The 21,133-nt window shown below is 41.3% G+C and overlaps 1 protein-coding gene across 6 annotated transcripts in view; it reads right to left on the reverse strand.

Annotated features, from left to right (window-relative positions):
* The window catches only part of THRB (thyroid hormone receptor beta), a 152,763-nt gene extending 133,393 nt beyond the window's left edge, over positions 1-19,370 (reverse strand). For 2 of the 6 annotated variants that reach the window (XM_079299668.1, XM_079299665.1), the window contains exon 1: positions 19,113-19,370. The gene's annotated coding sequence lies outside the window, so the exon portion shown is untranslated. Of the gene's footprint in view, positions 1-9,452; positions 9,519-18,877; positions 19,074-19,112 lie in introns of those variants that run through there. The other 4 variants (XM_079299669.1, XM_079299664.1, XM_079299672.1 and 1 more) reach the window with 3 other exon arrangements.
* Between the last annotated feature and the right edge of the window lie 1,763 nt (positions 19,371-21,133).

Raw genomic sequence — 21,133 nt, forward strand, 5'->3', positions numbered from 1 at the left:
GAGTGGAAGGCATCTCTGCCCATGGCAAGTCCCTTCCAACTCAAACCATTCTATGATTCTGGGATTCCATGAAATAGCCACAAGATCAGTGTTGTAAGGCTGTAAAGAGAAAATTACAGGGGATTCTATACTGCAGTATACAAAATAGCAGAGCTTAACATGCTGTCTAGCCATCAGTTACTCCTGCTTGCCTTCCCCTTGCATTAATACAGGCAATAATAACGCAATTGTTTTATAATAAATGATATTATTTCATAAATTATACTATCATCACACTGTATTATGTAATTACAGAGAGATGTAAAAATCTGTTTGATTTTAATCTTCTAACTTTTTCAAGCTATTTAAAGCTTTCAAACAGTCTGGAAGGAAATTTAATAAGCTCAGTTTGCACGTACAAGTGGTGATTTTGGATCCTGGCTATTTCTCTGACCAACTAAAATGTCTTTAATAGAATCTTGTTTTCAGTAAGAACTGAATACCATCTTTCAGATGTTTTAGGTTACGCACTCTAAAATGGCCTTATGCCAAATCATGACTCACTTTTGAAAATTTAAGATCCTGTATCTAGTCTCAAAACCCAGCAAAAAATAAATTCCTTAACTATTATCAGAGTAGTACCATAATTTGGAGAAAATGAAAGATGACTTTGGCTAGTTTATTTCCTAAAGCAAAAGAAAATAAAACAGCCAAGGTTTTCAACTGGCCAGTTAAAAACAAACAAATAAATAAACACAAAATTGAGCTTCTTTCTTAAATGGAGGAAAAAATATTTTAGATTGCTCATAAATTAAACAACCTCTGCCTGTGTTTCAGAAGAAAAATCATAATACCAATAACAAAAGCTTGTCTCCTTTTTCAACATGGTATGTAATGCTACATCAGCCCATTTCAAGCACTGTGCTCTAAAAAGTTTAAACTAAACATATCATATTTCAACCACTGAATATAAATGCTAAGGATCAAAATTCCCCAAAATTTACCTAGTAAAATTAGCATAAGTAGCAGTCTGCCTGCACAACACTTGAGGAATTGACATTCCAAAACTCTTAAAATTCTGCTTTGCCCTGAGCAAAGACACTGAAAAGTAGAGACTGATGAAACAGCAGCCTGCTTCCTTGTCACAGAACTTTTATATCCCTAATTCCAAGCAAATTCTGCAAAGTGACTGACAGATAAGAGTTTCAGAAAAAAAAAAAACAAACAACATAGCTGAAATTGTATTGGTTGAATGCTACAGCATGGTAGACAGCAGCTCTATATGCCAGCACAGCAGGAAAAAAACTCAATTGCTTTTAATAGACAGGCATTTAGTGCAACTAGTCTAATCTGGAGTGACATTTTCCCCTGTCTATTATGTAAGCTGAAAGCTAAACTGGTGCTTTTACACTTTATATTGCCTATTTTCAACACACTGCCTTATCAGCTTTCCCTCAGTTTTAAGGTATTTTAGTAGCAAAGAAGGGGGGGACTTATCACATCTCTGAGATTTCTTTTTAATGTCCTATTTTCTTCCAGTCTGTGTTCACGTTGCCACACAGGCTTCAATAGGAGCTGTTCTTTGTTCAGTTAGCACTATTCATATTCTATGTTTAAAAACCTCTCTGAGAACTTTAACTCGCCACAGAAAATAATTTAAAAGCTAAAAAAAAATCCAGGAAACTTGAAGGAAAGAAGAAATCAAAAGACAAAAGAAAAGATGGACTTAAAAAACTTAAGGGCAGCCAATCCATTTTACCAGCATCATTCCCTAACACCTTTTTCAAAATTTCAGGAAAAGAAGAGAAAAAGCAAGGAAACAGTAAATTAGAGACATCACCATTTTTATATCCTAGGCATCTTCCAGAATGTGTAAACATCTACCTTCACAACAGCAATTGTCCTTGACAAGATGTTCAAAATGGCACTCAGCAGCAGCCTTACAGAGATCAGAATTTCCCACAGAAAGAGCAAAGCAGATAATGACAGACTTGTTCTGCTAAAACAGGAGTTTATGACTCCAAGATACTTAAATTAATAATGCTTTTCCAATCTTTCTGTCCATCTATCTACTGTTGCTCACCTCCGTGCTGCCCCTGGATGAAGCTGATAACTTAATCAGTAACCCTTTCAAGATAGCCAGCCCTGATAGCCTGACTTGTCTTTAATGTATTTTGATAGACAAATAAAGCTGTCCAAGTGCCAAGGAGTCTGCATATTTAAGATTCAGTTCTCAAAGAAGCAAGTGATTAAAATCTAGTGATTTTGCAAGACAAGTTCATAAGGGCTATAAATACAAACACATAGCATCAAAAGACCTCACTAGCCAGACATCTGAATACCATAAGGAGACACAAGGCATAAAAGAAATCAAACATTCAGAAACAGCGTACCAAATTGATTAGGCAACACTGCAAGAATGAGTCTTACAGGAGACACTTATATTGTGTATATGTGCCAAACATGTTTATGACTTCTCTTAAAAGACCTATCTTGCATTATCCTGGTAGGACTTCAGGAGATCATGTCCCACCTGTATTCCCTGTGTATCCCATAATAAACACTGCCTCCATTAGAAGAATGTCCTTTCCATGTAAAAGTTACTAAAAATGTCCTACTCCAGTGCTTTCAGAGCTGCATCATGAGCAGGAACCTCTGACTTTCCCAACCTGAAGCAGAAGCATTCAGCATATATGCACAGACAGCACTGCAGAGCTTGTTGGATGATCTATGGGTGCAAGAGAGGTGCTGACCACTCACCCAGCTCTGCAGACCACGATGCAGCCTGCACATCTCCCCCTCTCTCTCTGAACTGCAGCTCTGCTGAACCATGCACAGATCCCTGTGCATTGGGCAGGAAGCCTCCTCCATGAGAGCCTCCTGCCAGGAGCACCAAGGGGAATGAAAGGCAGCTCATGGAGCACCCAGGGGTACCAACACCCAGCTCTCCACTGACACAAAACCTTCCCATAGACAGAACAGAGTCATTCAGACACAGGATCAAGAAAGAAAAAAAAAAAAAAAAAAAAAAAAAAAAGTTTGAAAAAGCCTTGCAAGAGGACAGATATCTATAAAACTGCTAACAGATTCACTCAGAAACCTCAATGCTCATGCAAGGAGCAGTGACTGGAATTTCAAATATGAATTATACCACCTACCCTATACCAGACAATACTCTTCAGTTTCTATTGAAATTTAGTACAGATTTAGTACACGGGCTGAGATTTCCTATGCCAACAAGCTAGAGAGGGCTGTAAAACCAGCAATGGCCCAAGCTCTGCCCTTTTTCAGAAAACTGATGCTGAATGAGACAGCCAATGGGAAAAAATAACCTTAAGTTCAGCACAAAGGTATTTTTTTCCTCATTACCGCACAAAAACCACATGGCAGGGGCCCATTTCCATTTAGCTTTCTTTGTGTCATATCAGGTGTTGAGCTGGTGAGGCTGACAGCCAACCTCATTTACCTGGCAGACCCCAGCTGCAGGTAAGGTCTTCACATCACGACAGTGCTGCTAACATATTCCCTCTAATTACTTTTGCTCAGTATTCTGTTCTCCAGATCCAAAAGGAAGGAAGAGCCTCAAACACTTGGAAGAGGTGCCTTCTCCTAAAGGGAATTATCCAGAAAAACTGCAATTCAGAATTAATAAAGTCTCACATCTTTTCTACACATTTTTTGAGTTCTATATGTAGAGGAGAGTTTTTCATTTATCAGGCAGCAGAAAGGGAAGGGCTTTCTACCAGGTGATTTTGAAATTCTTGGTCAAAGGTTAACTTGGTTTTTAACTTCAAAGTACAGAAAAACAGGGAGGTTGAAAGAATACAGTAAAACTTCAGAGGGATATTACGAACCTGAAACCAAGCTATGAAGGCACATAAAGCTGCCTTCTGTGCTACACTTTTCCTTGCTCTTGGTTTCACAGGCAGCTCCTAAGAAGGGAAAAGGCAAAGTCCGTTTGGGAAAGTTTACAATATAATCAGATTTTTCTGGCTGGCAGCACCAAAGGTGGAAAGGCAGTTTCACTAATTAAGGTCTGAACTTCTGCTTCGACTTCAATTTTTCATAATGGTACTAGATATTTTAAAATACGGTACTCATTCATTGCAGGGTGCAGCACCCGCAGGGCAGTGAGTAATGGTTTTACTCTTGATTCAGTACTGGCAGCAGCATGTTGGACTGGAAAATGAACCTCTATTTCCTATCTATTTTTATAATCAGTTTATCTACCATCTCCTTAATTCTTACCCCCATATGCACACTAGAAACAAAACATTGAGATCTCAGTACTACTCAGTGCACTCACGACGCTGCCACTGACAGCTCACCGGCGACACTGACTCCTAACTGAGGACAGCACTTGGCCCCAACCAGTACATCTGTAGTCTGTATGAAAAATTCATGAGCTAAATCTTTTCACTTCTTTTATAAATAGGAGACAAAACGAGCGAGTCATCACTTAGTCAGCCAGGGAATGATTCAAAATCTAAGACTAGGATATCATGTTAAGGAAAGGAACTGGTAATAGATACAAAGTATATTTTCTTCCCACAGCAGGAAAAAGGACAAGATCAAGTTATTTAATTTTATGCCATTTTTCTGTTGCTTCCATTAATTGAAAATGCACACAATACTAACTAAACATAGCAGTAAGATACCAGACACGAAACAGAAAACTGTAGGATTATATGACCAGATATATTTTGCTGCAGCCCTGAAGTCATACACGTTACTGAGTTCTGGTTTATTTGCAAGCTTTCCTGGTTCTCAAAACACAAACATCACTTTGCATTTTGTGACTAGCTCTATATTATGAGGTGATATTAGCTGAGGAGGTGACAGCTGGCAGGAACTTTCAAAGGGTCTCTTTCCAAATGATACACACAGAGCTCTGTATTAGCTCTCACAAGATGCACTTTGTGTTTACTAAAGATGATTACCCACAAGTAAATAATGAGTCACAATATCCTCAAAAAAGCAAACACACAGAGTTAAAGAACAATTTCTAACAGTGGTAACCAGACAGCACCAAAAATTGAATCACTTAGGTGTGTTTGTTCTAATTAAGTGTTAGAAACCAGAGAAGCTATAGAAAATAGCCATAATTACATAAAAATATGCTGGAAGATCTTGAAAAGACTGTATCTCTTTTCATATGACTGCAGAGCACCATTTACAAATGAGTAACATACAAATAGGTAAATGCAGTATTAAACATATGCAGGTATAAACACAAGAGGGATTTTTATTTGGACAACACAACACAAACAAATCATGGTAATTTTGTCATTCTTGATGGATTACTACTCCATCCTTACAAACAATTCAGACCAACCATATTGGAATTCAGGTAAGAAAGCAGCACGAATTTAACATCATAATTATAACAGGGATACAAACTGCTCATTTTTATTTTATGTTATCAGATGACTTCACAGCACTTTGGGAATTTAATGTCAGGAAATTCATCTCCAGATGATTACCAACAGTGGTGAAATACTCTCCCTTTCATTATTGCTACTTGCAGATTCATCTTATTTCCAATGCTACCTTATACATTTCTAAAACTACCACTAGGCTCCAAAAGTTCCTCAGGGAGTACAATGACAGAATGAAGATTATGAAAAATAGGCTTATATCCACTATTCACCTGTAAGGATTTTGCCTAAAAGAGTTTGCTCCCAGCCATTCTGCAGAATCACCCAGACATCTATGAAGCTCATCAGTAGTTTTAGAAGACAAATTAAATAGAATCCAGTCATCCTTATAACTCTGCAGCAGCTGAGAGTGGTGGCTGTGGAGTAACAACAGGAGTTGAAGACCATAAACATACTGTAACTTTTCATTTAATCTTCCAAAATGTTTCCTTGTAAGGAGTACTCTAGAACAAGCTGGATTCTTGAAAACAATTATTAAAAATTTAGAATAAGGAATTATGTGAATATATTAAAAACCAAGCACCTAACTTGCTTTCCTTGTGAACACTGAAATACCAGCAAAAGATCCAGCTGAAATGGATGTCATCCAAATGTTAGGACTAATGCTCTTTCCTTGAAAATTTCCTGAGAATTAAAAAAGTCCCATTAGATTTCTTTGCATCAAAAAGCACTGAAGTTCTATGATGACAGTTCTGTTCAAACCCAGGTATGACCAGCCCATTTTAGGGAGTGCTGCCCAGCTGGGGTACTAAGCAACTAGAGGAACAAAAGCTGGTCATTCTGGCATTTTCCCCTTTCTTCCCTGTGTACTTCTCTTAGCATTGCTCTTAGCATTGGTCTTGAAATGTAATCTCCTGTGCTTTGACTAACCTAGTCATACACCTAGTCAGGGTTTGGAGTTTTTGAGATTATGCGATTTTTAAATCATATTTTCACAAAAGCTGTTGTAACATTTTAAACAGCTTTTTTTTTTTTTTTTTTTTTTTTTTTTTTGGAGAAGAACTAGCCAGCCAGTGAGATGGCAAACACACAGTATGGATCTCACAACCTGCCCTGCAAGTTTTCTAAATTACAGACCCACTTCTGAATTAGGGTCCCATATAACCTGCAATTCTGCAAGGTCCTCCTCCTTTTCTGGCTGACTGGAGATTGTTAGGATCACTGAACAGGCACCGAGGAGCTTTAGCTGCCAATGTTCCTAATAAGAGACACACTTCTTCCCTGACAATCCACAAATCTTAAAATACTACCAAAAAGAAAAGGAAAATTATGAAAAGATCAGTGCAATCAGAGCACTTCAACTAGAATAAAGACTCCTTTAGGGCACTTTAACTTCCAGTCTGAAGCTTAAAGGGAAAATTAAATAAAATCTAAAATGTCACACAGCACTTACAAGATTGCATATGCTTACTTTAGGCAAATACCACTGAATCCTACTTTTGCTGTATCTTGCTTTATATATTATTGCATATGTTTACTAAGGAAAAATACTAAAATAAGGAAATACTTCAATGTATTTTCCTTTCTCCTTTCCATGATGTAAATGCCTTATATTCTCAATGTTGTTACACTAGAGTTAAATTAGGGCAAAGGCATTTAGTGTACAAAACCAGGACATGCCACTGATACCAAAAATGCTCCTACAAGAGAGGACTTCAGTAGCTGCCTACCCCTCATTTTACCAAAGTTTTATCATTCTATAATGCACAGCTGCTGGTGCTTTACACAACTTAATTCATATCAACCACTTCCAGGCTGGTAATACCATCACACATGGACAAAGTCTAGTAAGTAAATCCCCTATTTTTAAATTTTTAAAACCCTCACTTTTTGCAGTAACCTTTTACCAACACTTTCAGTCAATACAGACAAGGTCACTAATAGATGTATACAGACACTTTGCAGTCTTTTCTGGTTTAATTCTCATTTCACACTCTTTATTATTTTTCCAAATCCTGCCTGGATTCTTTCCCGCTTAATCTCTTCTGGTTAGGAAAAAAAGAATAAATAAGGAGCACTACACAAAAGGGAATGTGGTGTTCTAGGACTGGGCTTGTATGAGCTACAGGAAAATGCTACAAAACTGAGAAGAGATGGGACAGGCATAGCATGACACCATGACCTCCGCTTACAGCCACAAATTATATCAGCAAAGTGACAGTGTTCTGTGTGACCCTGCATTGTTAATTTTATCTCTTTTTTTTTACCATTACTGTGCTTGTCTTCACTTTACCAATTCTAGTTACTTGCTCCAATTTGATAACAGTCTAACCAAACACATACTTCTACACGTCCAAGCAGAAGACCCAATTTTACTGTCAACACAGCCAGATCAAAGCAGCTAACCTGTTATGGAAACAAGGCCAACACCCTAATAATGCCCCAATTTCTTCTGTTAACCAAAGAGATAAAATTATTCTTAATTAACAATGTGTAATTCAGCAGAATCATAACTTGAACAGAAGTGCTGAAAGAAAGTGAAATTCATTAACTCAAAAATACAATGCATTTACTCCCAGAAATTCAGCTACTGATCTACAAAATGTTCAGAAGATACAAAAATACGTGCTATGCTGCACATCCAGAGATAGCAGAACAGTAGGTTTTATTTCAGTAGGTTTTGCTCTATTTGTTGAATTATATAATGTTGATTAGAGGACTAGCTTGGATTACAAAGGGAAGAGCATTAATTGCATTCACTATCAATACTACTGGCTAACTGACATATAAAAGCATAAGGAGCCTTGAGTTTTCACAAACTTGACCATCAAGTTTTTCATAAAGATATCAGTAAACAAGAAATGTAACAATATTCAATGAGATTCCACATTATAACAGTAAAAGAAAATAAAGAAACAAAACCAAAACCTAAGGTAAGGGTCTGAAGAAAAACACATCAGAGCATGGTATAAATTTAATCCCCAAACCAAGATATTAGACTTGCCATATACACAGATGCAGATGGCTGGGTAAACTGATTCCAAATGTAGCACTGAAGATAAAATTACTTCCATCTTAAAAACACCCTGTAAGCAGATCATTTGCTCACAAAACTGTTGAGCTTTGGAAAACAGCAAGTTTGTACCACCTACCTTTATTTTTGCCTTTCTTGATTCTCCAGCTGTAATAGCCACTGAAGACAATCTCATTAAGTTTCTTTTTGGAGTCCTGACCCCAATTTCAAACATTGTAGGAAGATGTGCATTTATTAAACATACATAATGTGGACTGAATTTCAAAAATCATTGATGGGATCATAGCTTTTTCCTTCTGACATAACACTTCTGGGCAGTACTAAAGGTCATTATCTGTCTGTAATACTCACTTTTTCACATGGAAATGAGGCAGTAATTCCACCCCTTTGATATTATTAAAAAGGCAGATTGTTCACCACTAGGAACATCACTGCAGAAAACCCATCCGAGTAAATTAACAGTACAGTGCCACAAAAACTGCTGGCATCTGCTGGCTATAACTTAGTAGCTCAGATTTGCTATGCTGAGACAGAATATAAAAGGTGTTACACCAGACATAATTTTTTCTAACTCAAAATGCATCCACCAAAAAATGTAAAAAGCATGCAACAAAAACGAATCCCCAAAGATTATCCTCAGTACAGATTAGCTCAGCAAAAGTTAAGTGATTAAACTCTAACTTCTGATCTGTCCATCTGCTTTCCCCACTTTGTCCTGCTCTCCATATGGAAAAACAGGTGAGGTCTTGAATTACTCATATGTAGCTCTGTAGTTTTGCCCACACCCTTCTTCCTGTTACACCATCACCCAAGTGTTGTGAAATCTGGAGCTCCTAACAGAGATTGCAGATCTTAACTTCACACAGCAATAGGTAAAGCTCAGTCCTATTCTATCACATGCCTTGCAACATCTGCCAGGTTGAATCTCTCCAATTCTTCCTGCCTAATGCTCTTTCTGGGTTTAAATATTTCTTCCCTAAAGAAGAAAAAAAATAAAATTACATTGAGGTTTCTGCAATCCTAATTTGTGAATTGTTTCAAGCCCTTTTAGATTAGATTACCTTCCAGAGCAAACGGAGTTATGCCATACTACTCCCATGTCCCAAACACAGACTGTCTTAAGACTGTGCAGGGCTCACAGTGCCTTTACTTCTTTCAAGCTGCTCATGTTCACACAAACAGCTTTCACTGACTCCAGGAGATCTTTGAAAAAGTATGGGATGTTCCACTCATGCAGAGCTATTTAAAGGAGCAAGACCTAAAGAAATATTGACAAGATTAGGCATGATGTATAAGGAAACACTTAGCAAGAAAACATTAGAAAAGAAAATCAGACTGTAGATTTGATCTTGTAGATCTGGGCTTCAGTGGTAAAGGTCTCCCTTTACATATCTTTCTTGCACCATCGAATAATTAGTTCAGCTGCAGACTTGTAATCATCAAAACAGACTACAGCTATATTTATACAGACACGTTTTGAAAGAGGCTGAGGTTAAGTTAATTTGGCTTGGAGCTGAACTTCACAATGAGGAGTCTAAGCTTTTAGTTTTATTGCACACTATGTTTGTGTAGCCAGCAAGCAATATCCTATCAGCAATCCAATTCCCCTTTTCCTTCTATCTCCACCATAAATTGCTGAGAAGCCTTCCTGCTAGTCCTAAGATGAGGAAATAAATTATGTTAAAAATATCGAGAAATAATTTCTTTTTCAGCAAAAAGGCAGCCTGCACTGCTGCTATAAAACTCAGGTCAAATTAATGTGATATTATAGGCATGAATTTCTAGCTGCCACTTGTAGATGAGCTCTATCTATGAGCAAAGGTAAAGAGATGCCTGGTACACACCTGGCTGCCAGCCAGTGTCCACACTGGTCCCCACAGGGCTGCCTCATGAGTAGGTGTAGCAGTAATGGGAGAGGAAAGATCGCTTGAGTTCAGGTTTTGTGGCTGCAATTCCACCACTTTCTTGGTTTCAGAACTTTGGTTTCTTTCTAGAGAGACAAGTAACCCTAGAAAGGGACTTCTGAAAATGCACTGGGAGCCAAACTGGACAGCAAAGTTCGAGGGAGAGGAGAGGGCAAAGGTTCACAGAGTAGTCTGCTTATGTAAATTTGGCTCTAGACATTTACATTCCTATGAACAAAGTATAATCAGAAAATTACTACTAAACAGCAGGCAAGTCCTGGCTCCTTTTTAAGCCTATGATTCTTTCAATGGGATCAAAGGCAAAGATCCTGAGAATTGGCCTCTTATGTACAAAGGTGAGAGCATGAAATCTCTTTCTAAGTTTTAAGTAAGTTCATAACTCTGCTCTGTGCATGGAAAATGCATTTAGAGCACCTTTTAAAGTTACAGAGACACTTCAGTTGTTTGTGCAGACACAAGCAATATAATTTGTTCTGTTAATTTGGTATAAATTAATAATTTTTTTTTTACTCTCCTGAATTGATTATGGGCAAGCCTGACAGACCAGCTTAATTTGAAGGTGTGCTTTACACTTTCCACTGACTGAATCTACCTTAAATTACTTCGTATTTTGCTCAGCTCTATGAAAGTGAACTGCAATTCTCTTTCAAAACCTTTTCAAAAGTTTCAGTCAAGGAATGCCTGAGGCTGGAGAGGACCTCTGCAGGCTGTCCAGCCCACCACTCTGCTCAATCAAGCAGGGTAGCCTGAAGCAGGTTGCTCTGGACCATGCCCACCTGTTTTTTTTTTTGTATGTCCAAGGATGGAGATGTCACAGAGTCTCTGGGCAACCTTTACAAAGAGTCTTGCTGCAGAAGTAGCAAAGGAAATGTTTGAGGTTGGGCTTTTTTCTATATGCAGAATTTTAAATTATTTTTCTTTCAACTACTTGAATTCTATTCCTTGGAAGAGAACCTGTAACTTGGCAAGAAAGGACCTTACCACAAGGATGAGTCCTGCTGTCCCTGTGAAAATAAAGTCAAAAAGGGAAAGTGGGGGAGACAGGCTTGCCTAAGTTTATTTGTGCTTTACAAACATTACTTGTAGTACTTGGAAAAAAAATGTTTCATCCAGATTCTTGAATTTACAAGCTAGGTATTTCACTAGATATGAAGACATCTGAAAACAGAAGGGACCACACTCCATATACATATGGCTTTCCACACACACACACAGATCCATGCAAGGAAGGTGCCATGAAGAGATGCCACTGCAGAGCCAAAGCAAGGAGACTTATCCATGCCACTGCAAGTAGGATGGAGAGATGAGGATGGCTAGCTCAGGGAACTGCTTTATAAAGACAGTATGACCAGAGCCCTTCTTCCCTCAGGAATTAGAGAATCCAGCACTTTCCTTTTCTCAGGTCATACCATTCCCGCTCGTGCCTGTGCCTAACCTCCAAACACAGAAAGAACTTCCCAAAACTACGAGAGTGCTTTGATAGGAGGTTTCTTGAAGAGATAACAGCAGAAGATCTTTCTGCCTTGCAAAACACACTCCCACCATCCACCCACTGGAAAGTCATGGCCAGAATGGCTTCAAGCACATTCCCCGCATCCTACCGTGAGAGTGGCAGCGGGTGAGATTCATCTTCCCTGGGCAGAGGATGAAAGCAAACAGGCTTCCTAGGAGGCCCCAGTATCAGAGCAGTCTCTGGGTTCTCCCAGAGTTCAATGCAAATGAAGACAGCTGCCATCAAGATGGTATCTTGCGCAACAACCTACTCGGCAGGAAAGAAGGTTCCGTGCATTTTGGAGGCTACAGGGGCCATCACCATTTTTGTCCAAGTCTCACAGCACGTGTCAGTGCTCACACACACAGCCAGCAGAAATGTCAGGTAGGGGAGCCAGGGAGAGACATGCCAAATGGCAGTGCGACGACAAAAAACCCCAAATAACTCAATACTCAGTAATGCAAAAAGCCAAGAAGGCAAAGGTTCTGGCCAACACAATGCAAGTGGGACTCCTGTCACTGGCTTATCCCTTATTCTGGCAGCAAGAAGACTCTGTTAGAAAGAACCAGGTACATGGCAGCTGCCTTCAACACTGGCTAGATTCAGAACTGGAGCAACTGACAGGACAGCATCCTTGACCTTCTTTCCCCTTAGTCTATCTCCATGCATAAGGCTCTTCAGAAAAATGAAATGTTTCTATCAACTCTCTCCCATTTCTGGCAAAGGAGAAAAGCGTGAAGTGTCTGAGGCATGGGACTGGGGGCAGGTGAAACAGGCCGGGCAAGAGAAATGAAGAGAGCTAAACAGTTTGCAACAATTAAATACCAAGTAGGGTAATCAGGTTAGATACCTTCTTGGTGCAGAGGTGATTTTCAACTGAAAACTGACAACCAGTGAAAAATTACTGTTACACATGTATAACGCACAGGCAAGGACCACATGCTCACAATATTCTGCATAACCAACTGCATTCCCTGTGATCTGATCCCAAGTTTCCTGGTTTCAAATAAAGTTAAGAAGAAGTGTAGTTTTCAAGGATGACAATTATTACACAGAGCTAAACACCCTGAAAAGTGAAGCAATACCATCCACAGACTCTAAACCTCAGTTTACCTCCATATATTCAAAGACACCTGATATAAGGCTCCATATCAAACCCTAATTCTGGTATTTCTTCTCCTTTCTTTAACCTTAATAATCAGCAACTTCCACAGTTAAACAGTGGATCCAAGTCCTCTGGCCTAAGCTGTTTTATGCTGGTCTCAGAGAATTTCAATAAACTAAATCACTTCAGTAAGTCATATTATTGAATTGGGCACAACACAAATGACATGCAGTTTAGCACTGCATAGGGAGTACTCTGTGTTCCATGCACAATTTTCTCTATATCTTTAGAAATAAAATTATACTTTAATATTTAATTGAAGTAATTATTTTGCTGTAAAAATTAAATTTGTCACAAGTACTCTGCAGAAGAATATTCTTTCAGTGCATATGTGCGTGGTCATGTATATTCTGGAATTACATGGATACAACTCCATATAGACTTTTTCCCTGTTTGTCAAACTGGATAATGCATTTCACTTTGTCTTTTTTTAATGAGAAAAAATGAAGTATGGAAAGTAAGACACCTAACATATAAAAGAAGGTTCAAGATAAACCCTTCAATTTCCTGGAGGGAGGAACACAGTTATGTTAAAAATTATACATAAATGCTAGAGCTTATAATTATACTTTGAAGCACCTTGCACACAAACATGCCTTTTTTTAAAGATGTATGAAATATTAAAAATAAAACAGAGCCAGGGACAAGTTAATAAATCATGGGAATAAAGCTATTTTAATGAAAAGCTATAAAGGAGTATAGTCACATGAAGGCACTCCTACCTGCCAAAAGTTGCAAGAAGTTAGGCAAATGGACCAGGCATGATTTTGTGCTAAAGGTCAGAGGTAAAAAACAATGCTAAAGAAGAAGTTTCCATTTATTAGTGCTCATTCTTTTCACTGATAGGAAACCAAGCAGCAGCAGCACTCCATACCTGCTGAAGTACAGCTGGGCTGTAGCACATGGCAAGGAGCTGGCATAGCAGCATGAAGAGAAACAAAGCAGTCGTGAGCAGGAGGAGTGGAGGTAACAGGATTCTAAAGGGGGACAAGGTGCAAGAGACCAAGTTAGTGAAAGAAAGAGGTGAAGGTCTACAAATGAAAACATAAGAAAAGGCCCATAGTTCAAGATGTAGATAATGACAGCAAACATGACAGGACTCAAGGAAGCCAACTTGTAATGGTGAAAACAGCTCTTCTTACCCACAGAAGTTTATTTTTCTTGTGAATGTTTTGAAAATGGTTCATCCATATGCATGTCACCAAGTTATCAGTTAGTGAGCAATGGCTCAAGGATCCAACCACTTACGTATTTGACAGACACTTCTAATTTTCTTCAAAGAGCTCCTTTATTTTCTTACACCACAGCTGTTGCAAAACACATCTCACTGTCAAGCAACATTGGTGCTGTATCTGTGGCATGCAGTTCATGCCAACTAACTCCCATGGAGTATTCAAGAAGACACTCAAATATCAGCATCAAAAAATTTTGCATGTGAGCAGAATGAACTTCTGCCCAAGATAAAATAGTAATCATTGTGTATGCAAACATACAAGTGATCTGGTTCTACATGTACCAAATTCACTCTACCCAGCAGAAGAAAGACTTGTATTTGGTTTGACTCTAAATTCACTTGATGATTGATCTTCTTGCTCTGTTTCCTACCTTACTATTAGCAGCTTGACAATTAGTCCTTTTATTTCATCCAATGGAAAAACAGATCCCTAATTTATTGGGTTAGGTTCACCAGAGGACACAGAACAGCTCTGTGGTATAGAATGATCACACTGCTTTCATGTGCATAATCTAATTATAATGTAAGAATATTTGCCCTTTTAGTTCATCAGTAAAAAATATTACAGCTTCTCTATATTTAAGACACTTGAGGATATAAAGTATTTTTTAAACTGTCATTTAATTCTTTATTCTTCCATTAGTTCACTAGTTTCACAGGTACTTAATTCCTAATAAGCTAAGATAGGTTAGAGTAAAATGTGAATTTTTATGACCAAAAGCTTTGAAAATGGAATACTCAAGTTAACATTTGTATTTAAAAAAAAAAACATTTTATTTGCTTTCAATTCACTCCTCGCTAGTTGCAGGCCTACATGCACTTTGGCAGTGTGATCAAACACAGAAAATGTTAACAACAGAAACAACTTTTCCAACCAGTCTTTTTACTCATATTGTCCCCCTACCATGACCATATTTAAATTAAGTAGTTGTGATGAATAATGGAAACAATCTCATTCACGTGTTGTGAATTAAATGAAAGAAACAACTTATGCAAGACTCAATTACTTTATTCAAAATGTCCTCTTGGACCACATACAACTGATGGAATAATACAGAATTAAAGGAATACAATTATTTAATCTTTACACAGAAATTTATAGTCTGCCCTTGATTTTAATGACAAAGGCTCTCATAACACATGCATTGTTTATTTAGTCATCCCTGTACAATACATAAAATCCTAGCTCATCGCTGAGAAGGGAGATTACTGCTCCACTGCATCATTAATGATAACTTTAAAAAATGCCAGCAGTAGTACTATCACACTAGTGGCCATGTGAATTATTTTGGGAACTTTTTTGACAGGCTAAATTAAGCCAAGGAGCTCCCTAGACTAAGAGGAATGCCACCCAGAGGCATTCCTTCAGTTAGGCAGATAGAAGGAAAGCACCTTGGTGACTTGGCAGAATTCTGCTGTCATACACCTGAAGAGCTACTGAGCAGCTTTTATTTATTTACTTAAATAGGGCCATGCAGGAGAGAATCTAGAATTACATACATAGATATTTCTGATATTTGGAAAGAAGGGAACAAAGACAAATTGTGGAAATATTAGGAAAATCCTCCCTGATAGATCCTCTGACCATTTCTGACAGAGAATTCACACACTGAGATGCTGGCCATAATCTCTGCAATCCCGTGGCATGGATGTGCTGCCTCAGTCCCTGCAGGCAGGTGGAGAGTGCCCCAGCACTATCTCCACCTTTCCTCCAGAGACCAGATTCTCATGTGTTTTGGAAATCTCACAGGAAAAAGACAAGATGGAGAAGAGATGCAGCTCTGCACTGCTACCCTGCACCTTGGATTACAGCTCTTCTTTCTGCCATGACAGCCATCTCTCATTTAAGAGCAAATTAATTTGGCTGGGAAAATTGGCACTTTCCAAATCCTAGAAGGAAATCCAAGCCATGAGGGCTTACAGTAACTGTGCTTCTCCTGCCTTCCCTCCTCTCAGCCTATTCACCTGAGCTTCTTTCACATGCATGCCTCTTTTGCCTTCTTCAACTTTTAGTAACAAGCAAACCCCAAATCAGTAAACCAGAGAGATAATGAGCTCCAGAATTTCCTTTTCCAAGGAGCCAAAATTCCTGGTCTCACCCTTCCGGTGGCAAATGAGATTCTTGCTGGAGGACGTCCTGCCTCAAATCAGGTGGGTTTTTTTGAGGTTTCATCCCTTGACTCCCTTCCAAATGGAATCAAATTTCAAGACAGGCTACACTAACAATAAACTCTGACAAACTTCCATGATTTAAGTTTAGCAATCCTTCTCCTCCCTACTTTCTCTTGGCTGGGTTTTTATATATAGCCAAGAGGAAAAATCCTGCTCATCATCAACAACAGGGAAGCCAGGAGAAGATATATGCCTACGACAGGTATGTGTTATTCTGCAAGCTTCATCACAGAACATCAGTATCATTAACAATTATCATCAGTTATCATTAACAATTTTCTCCCCTTCATATTTGTAATAAAAAAAAACCCCCACAAACAAAAGGCAGCAAACAAACATATACTGGACAAGGTAAGTACAACATGGACATCAGAGAAAGCTTGTCTTATGATTTCAGATGTCCCACTACTGCAAGCTCATTGAAAAATACCTGAAGAAACCTATCTTCAGTGTAAGCAGCCTTCAGTAAAAGCACTTTCACTTTTTCCAAAATCACCCATGTCATCCTCACATAATAGGAAATTATCAGATAATAAAATTAATCCTGTAGCATATACAAATGTGAATGAAAACACTACCACTTTCTACTAAGCAAAAGAACATTCTCACAAAGAAACAGAGAGTACACAAAAAAAAAAGACTTTACATAGTGACTTGGATATGCAAAGAATTTCAAAAGGACTGAACAATTTGGAGTAGCCATGATGTGCTCAACACCAGCTCATACAAGACTTTATCCAAAACCAGTAAAAATCAATGGCAGATTTTCCATCAACTCTATTAGACTTTAGTTTGAGCCCTTTCAGTTCTGGAAACCAGAGTCCATGGAGTTAAAGGCAGATGAAAACCACAGCTAAATCCTGCCTTTTCCAACATGGAGCCATAAGACATTTGAATTTCCATCCAGCAGCAGCGCCCTCGGTTTCACAACTGGTACGTCAGGACTAGATTATTCCATCATTAGCAAGTAACAATGGAACACACCAGCTCATCCAAAGGTCACCAATTCAAATAAACTGGAAGAAGGCTGAGACTAATTTAAGGGTCCTGGGACTAATATGAAGGGTGATTTCATGCCAGTTAGCAGAAAACAAAAAAAAACTCTTGTCAGGAAGGAAGCAGGCATACACAGTTTCACAAAACTTTTGCTGTTATTTTGCCTTAAACAGTTGTTCTATGAGAAAGTGAAAGGTTATACTTTCCAGTGATTTACTCCAGCTTCTTCTCTTTAAAAATGGCTATACATTCATACAGCTGTGTTATTTAGAGTTCAAAGTCAGGGAGAGAACTCAAGCCTCTCTGTGAGGCAATGCAACTAACCAGTGCAACTGCACTGATTATGGTAAATTCTCCTGAAAATTACCTTGTTAATATGGAAATTTCTTATAAAAGAGCAAACCTTTTGCTCTGTTGTTTTGGTTTTTCTTCTCAAATGTTTATTCAGAAGGGAAAACAGGAACCATAAAATCTAGAAAACTGTCTCAACACACAAGTAGTACTGAACTGTAAAAGGAAAACAAACCATTTTTTATAAAAATATCCAGTCTATCAATTATGCAAGCATATATTTACGACAGACTAAGTTTTGTAAATAAACACTAAATATGTTACTATAACTAGCAGATGGCTCAGTTGGAAAGCACGAATTTTGCATTAAGTTAAAATACTAAAGAGAACACGGCTTATACTGTGAAAAAAAATGTCCCGTTTGCCTTCCTGGTCAGACCTGGTATTTATGACAGCATTTTTAACCTGTGTTTCGCTTTCCTCCATCCGGATCACAGGAGGGTGTACAAGGTTTCAGAGCACCACGGGGCTCCTACCACTGACCAGAACAGGTGTGATTCTTCCTTCCTACTCGCACCTGGCTTCATGGGGCTGACAACTCTGCCTTTTCACTCGTACGCTGCCTGATCAATCCACCCACTACAGCTTCCATGCCCTCCTCGTCTATATTTAGTTAACAATTAACACATTTGGCTTTTTAACTTCGCGGATTTCTGCAGTTGTTGTCGATGCTGTCGCCGCCGCTTTAGAAAGTCAAATAGGAAAACTTCAACGGGTAAACTCTTAACGGGGAAATACCACCTATGCTGCGAACATAAATAAATCAGGAAGCGCCGGCAGCCGCGCACGCCGCCGCTCCCCCCGCGGTGATGAATACCGGCGGTGGTGAACACCGGCGGTGCGGCGGCTCCGTCCCTGCCCTCCCCGCCGGGCCGCGCCGCCGCTCGCCCCCCGCCGCCCCCGGATGCTGCTGCCGCCGCTGCGGGCGGCGCCCCGACGGAGCCCCGTCCCCGGCAGCGGCTGCGCGCCGCTCTCCCCACCGCTGACGGCTAAATATAGCGAGCGGCCGGGGAGCGCGGCTCGGCTTCGCCGCGCTCGCCCCGCAGTGCCCCGGGGGCGCTCCGGGACGCCAACCTGCGGAGCCGGTACCCCTTGCTCGCCCACGCCCGCGGCCGGGCGCGCTGCCCGCCCGGGCGACTCGCGGCACTTACCGGCGGAGCGCAGTGCGCGCCTGCCCCGCGCCGCTCGCCGCCCGCCCGGGCGCGCTGCGGTGCGGTGCGGTGCGGTGCCTCTGGCCGCGTCCCTCCCGCCAGCCGCCGTCTGGCTGCGGACGTGACCTGGATTCCCCCCGCCTGCGCCGCCGCCTCCCGCGGGGCCGCGCACACGCCGCGCTGCGCTGCGCCCCCCCGGCCCGGCCCCGCCCGCCCCGCTGCCGCCACCGCTCACCTCCGGCCGCCGCGACCCGACCCGCCTCGCCGCGCCGCGCCTCCCCGAGCGACGCGCGGCGGAGCGGAGCCCAGCGCCGCGTTACGCAACGCGCCCCGCGGCCCCTCCGCGCCGCGGAGAGGGTCGCCGGTAGGCGGGCGGGGGCGGAGGGAAACCGCGGCGGAGCCCGAGCCGAACCGCCCCCGGCGGCCACTTGTAGCGCCGCTGGGGCCGGGGATCCCCCCGGCTGCGGCGCGGCCCCGCGGGCGGTGCCCTCAGGGCGGGCCCCGAGCGCCGCCGGTGACCGCTTCGCCCGGGGGTCGGGCTGAGGGAGAGGTGCGGGCGCGGCCAGCGGCGCTTTTCTGCTTCGGTATTGAAATCCCGTGGCCGCGGCTCGTCCTGCCAGAGGGACACGGGCACGGGGAGGGAGGAGGATTCCCCGTGGTCTGGGCCGAAGGCAGCGGCCCCTGCTAACAACTGTGCCGCGCCTCAGCTCCGGAGCGGGGCAGCCGGGGCAGCCGCGGCTCTGCGCACACACACAGTTAAAGGGCTTGTTGATGGCACGTCCTGCATCCGGCTGGGCTGTCCCGCTGCTGACTCGCGTGCTTTTCCCATGGGCTCTGACGGGCACACCCTGCTGCCAGGCCTCTGTCCCGAGGGTGCGGGCAGCCGGCTGGCGGCTGGCGGTCCCCTCTCTGCTGGGATGCCCGGTCAGGCTCTCCCCTTGCCCCACAGCTTGGGGATCCGAGGGGTCGCGGTGTGGGGTAGCTGGGCTGCCCAGCTGCCCTGCTGACAGCTGATCCGTGCAGCAGTCGGCAGGAATGAGAGGGCTGTGACCAGCTCTGACAGGAAAATGAAGACTGATGGGCCTCTGGGCTACAAAACCCGGGTAAATTTGGTCTCAGAAACATGATCACCTCACCTCAGGCCAGCACAAATGCTGCTCCTTGCTCCTAGCAAGGCAAACAGGTCTGAGAGGCAGTAGGTTTCCTGGCCTTCAGTCACGCTCAGAAGAATATTCTCAGAAAAAGATGACAGTACATCCCCACCACCCATCTCTAATTCATGAGGCCGGGAAAGCAAGAAAAAAGTACCCAGAGTCTCATTAAGAGCTATCAGCTCGAGCGAGTAAGATGGCGTCTGAAGTAACAGGCGTGAAAGCAATAGCTACTTGAAAGAATAAGATCAGTTTGTTTTTCCTTAAGGAATTACAGGAATATTAAAGCCATCTTGCAGTTATAAATCATTTAATGCAAATCATTTAATCCAAACAGAATTTTTACAGGCTCATGAGGCTCACTCAGTTTGCCAAGAGTGAGTCATGTACAAATAAAATGAAACTAACAAAGAAAAGAGCTCTCATACCATGTGTATGTGGGTGATCCTTTGAAAAACTTGTAATTATTTTTTTAACTCTACCACAGCCAGGAAGACAGGTTTGTAAAGCAAGAGCAAACCTTGATAGCTGTGGCCCATCCACATGTACTTTTTCATTCACCCAGAAAGTAACACAACAGGTCCCTTGTCAGGTTAACTATAGCAGTGGCCGTCTAATGTATCAGCAGTCACTCAAAAGCCATGATTTCAAACCCAGTTGTGTGCTGACATACTAGGGGAGTGAAAGACTTCTTGAAAAAATGAAAATAATGTTAAGTGATTAATGCTTAGTAAAAGATTGCAGTAGGCAGTTAATCCCTCACTTATGGGTTAGCTAAGGACCTGAGTTAGACTTCATTCTTCACTCCCCGTGTCATAAATATGTGCTGCTAAACACAGAGCACAGCATGAGCCAGTGGGGTGGTGATGCACTGCTCTGAAATGACTAAAATGCAGGGACACAAAGCCATGTGACTGTGAGAATGGAAGCCTTAAAATGTGTCATCATTCCCATCAAATGATACCGACACACAGCACCGTTCACTGATGGCAACAGCAAATATTTGTGGATAGTGTACAGTCATGGCTTCCTCCTGTATTCTGATGCAAATTCCCTTCATTTTTTGCAATAGATATGTCAACGTATCTCAAAGTGTTCCTGTAGC

The sequence above is a fragment of the Erithacus rubecula genome (genome assembly GCF_903797595.1).
Source record: "Erithacus rubecula genome assembly, chromosome: 3".
NCBI classification, from domain to species: domain Eukaryota; kingdom Metazoa; phylum Chordata; class Aves; order Passeriformes; family Muscicapidae; genus Erithacus; species Erithacus rubecula.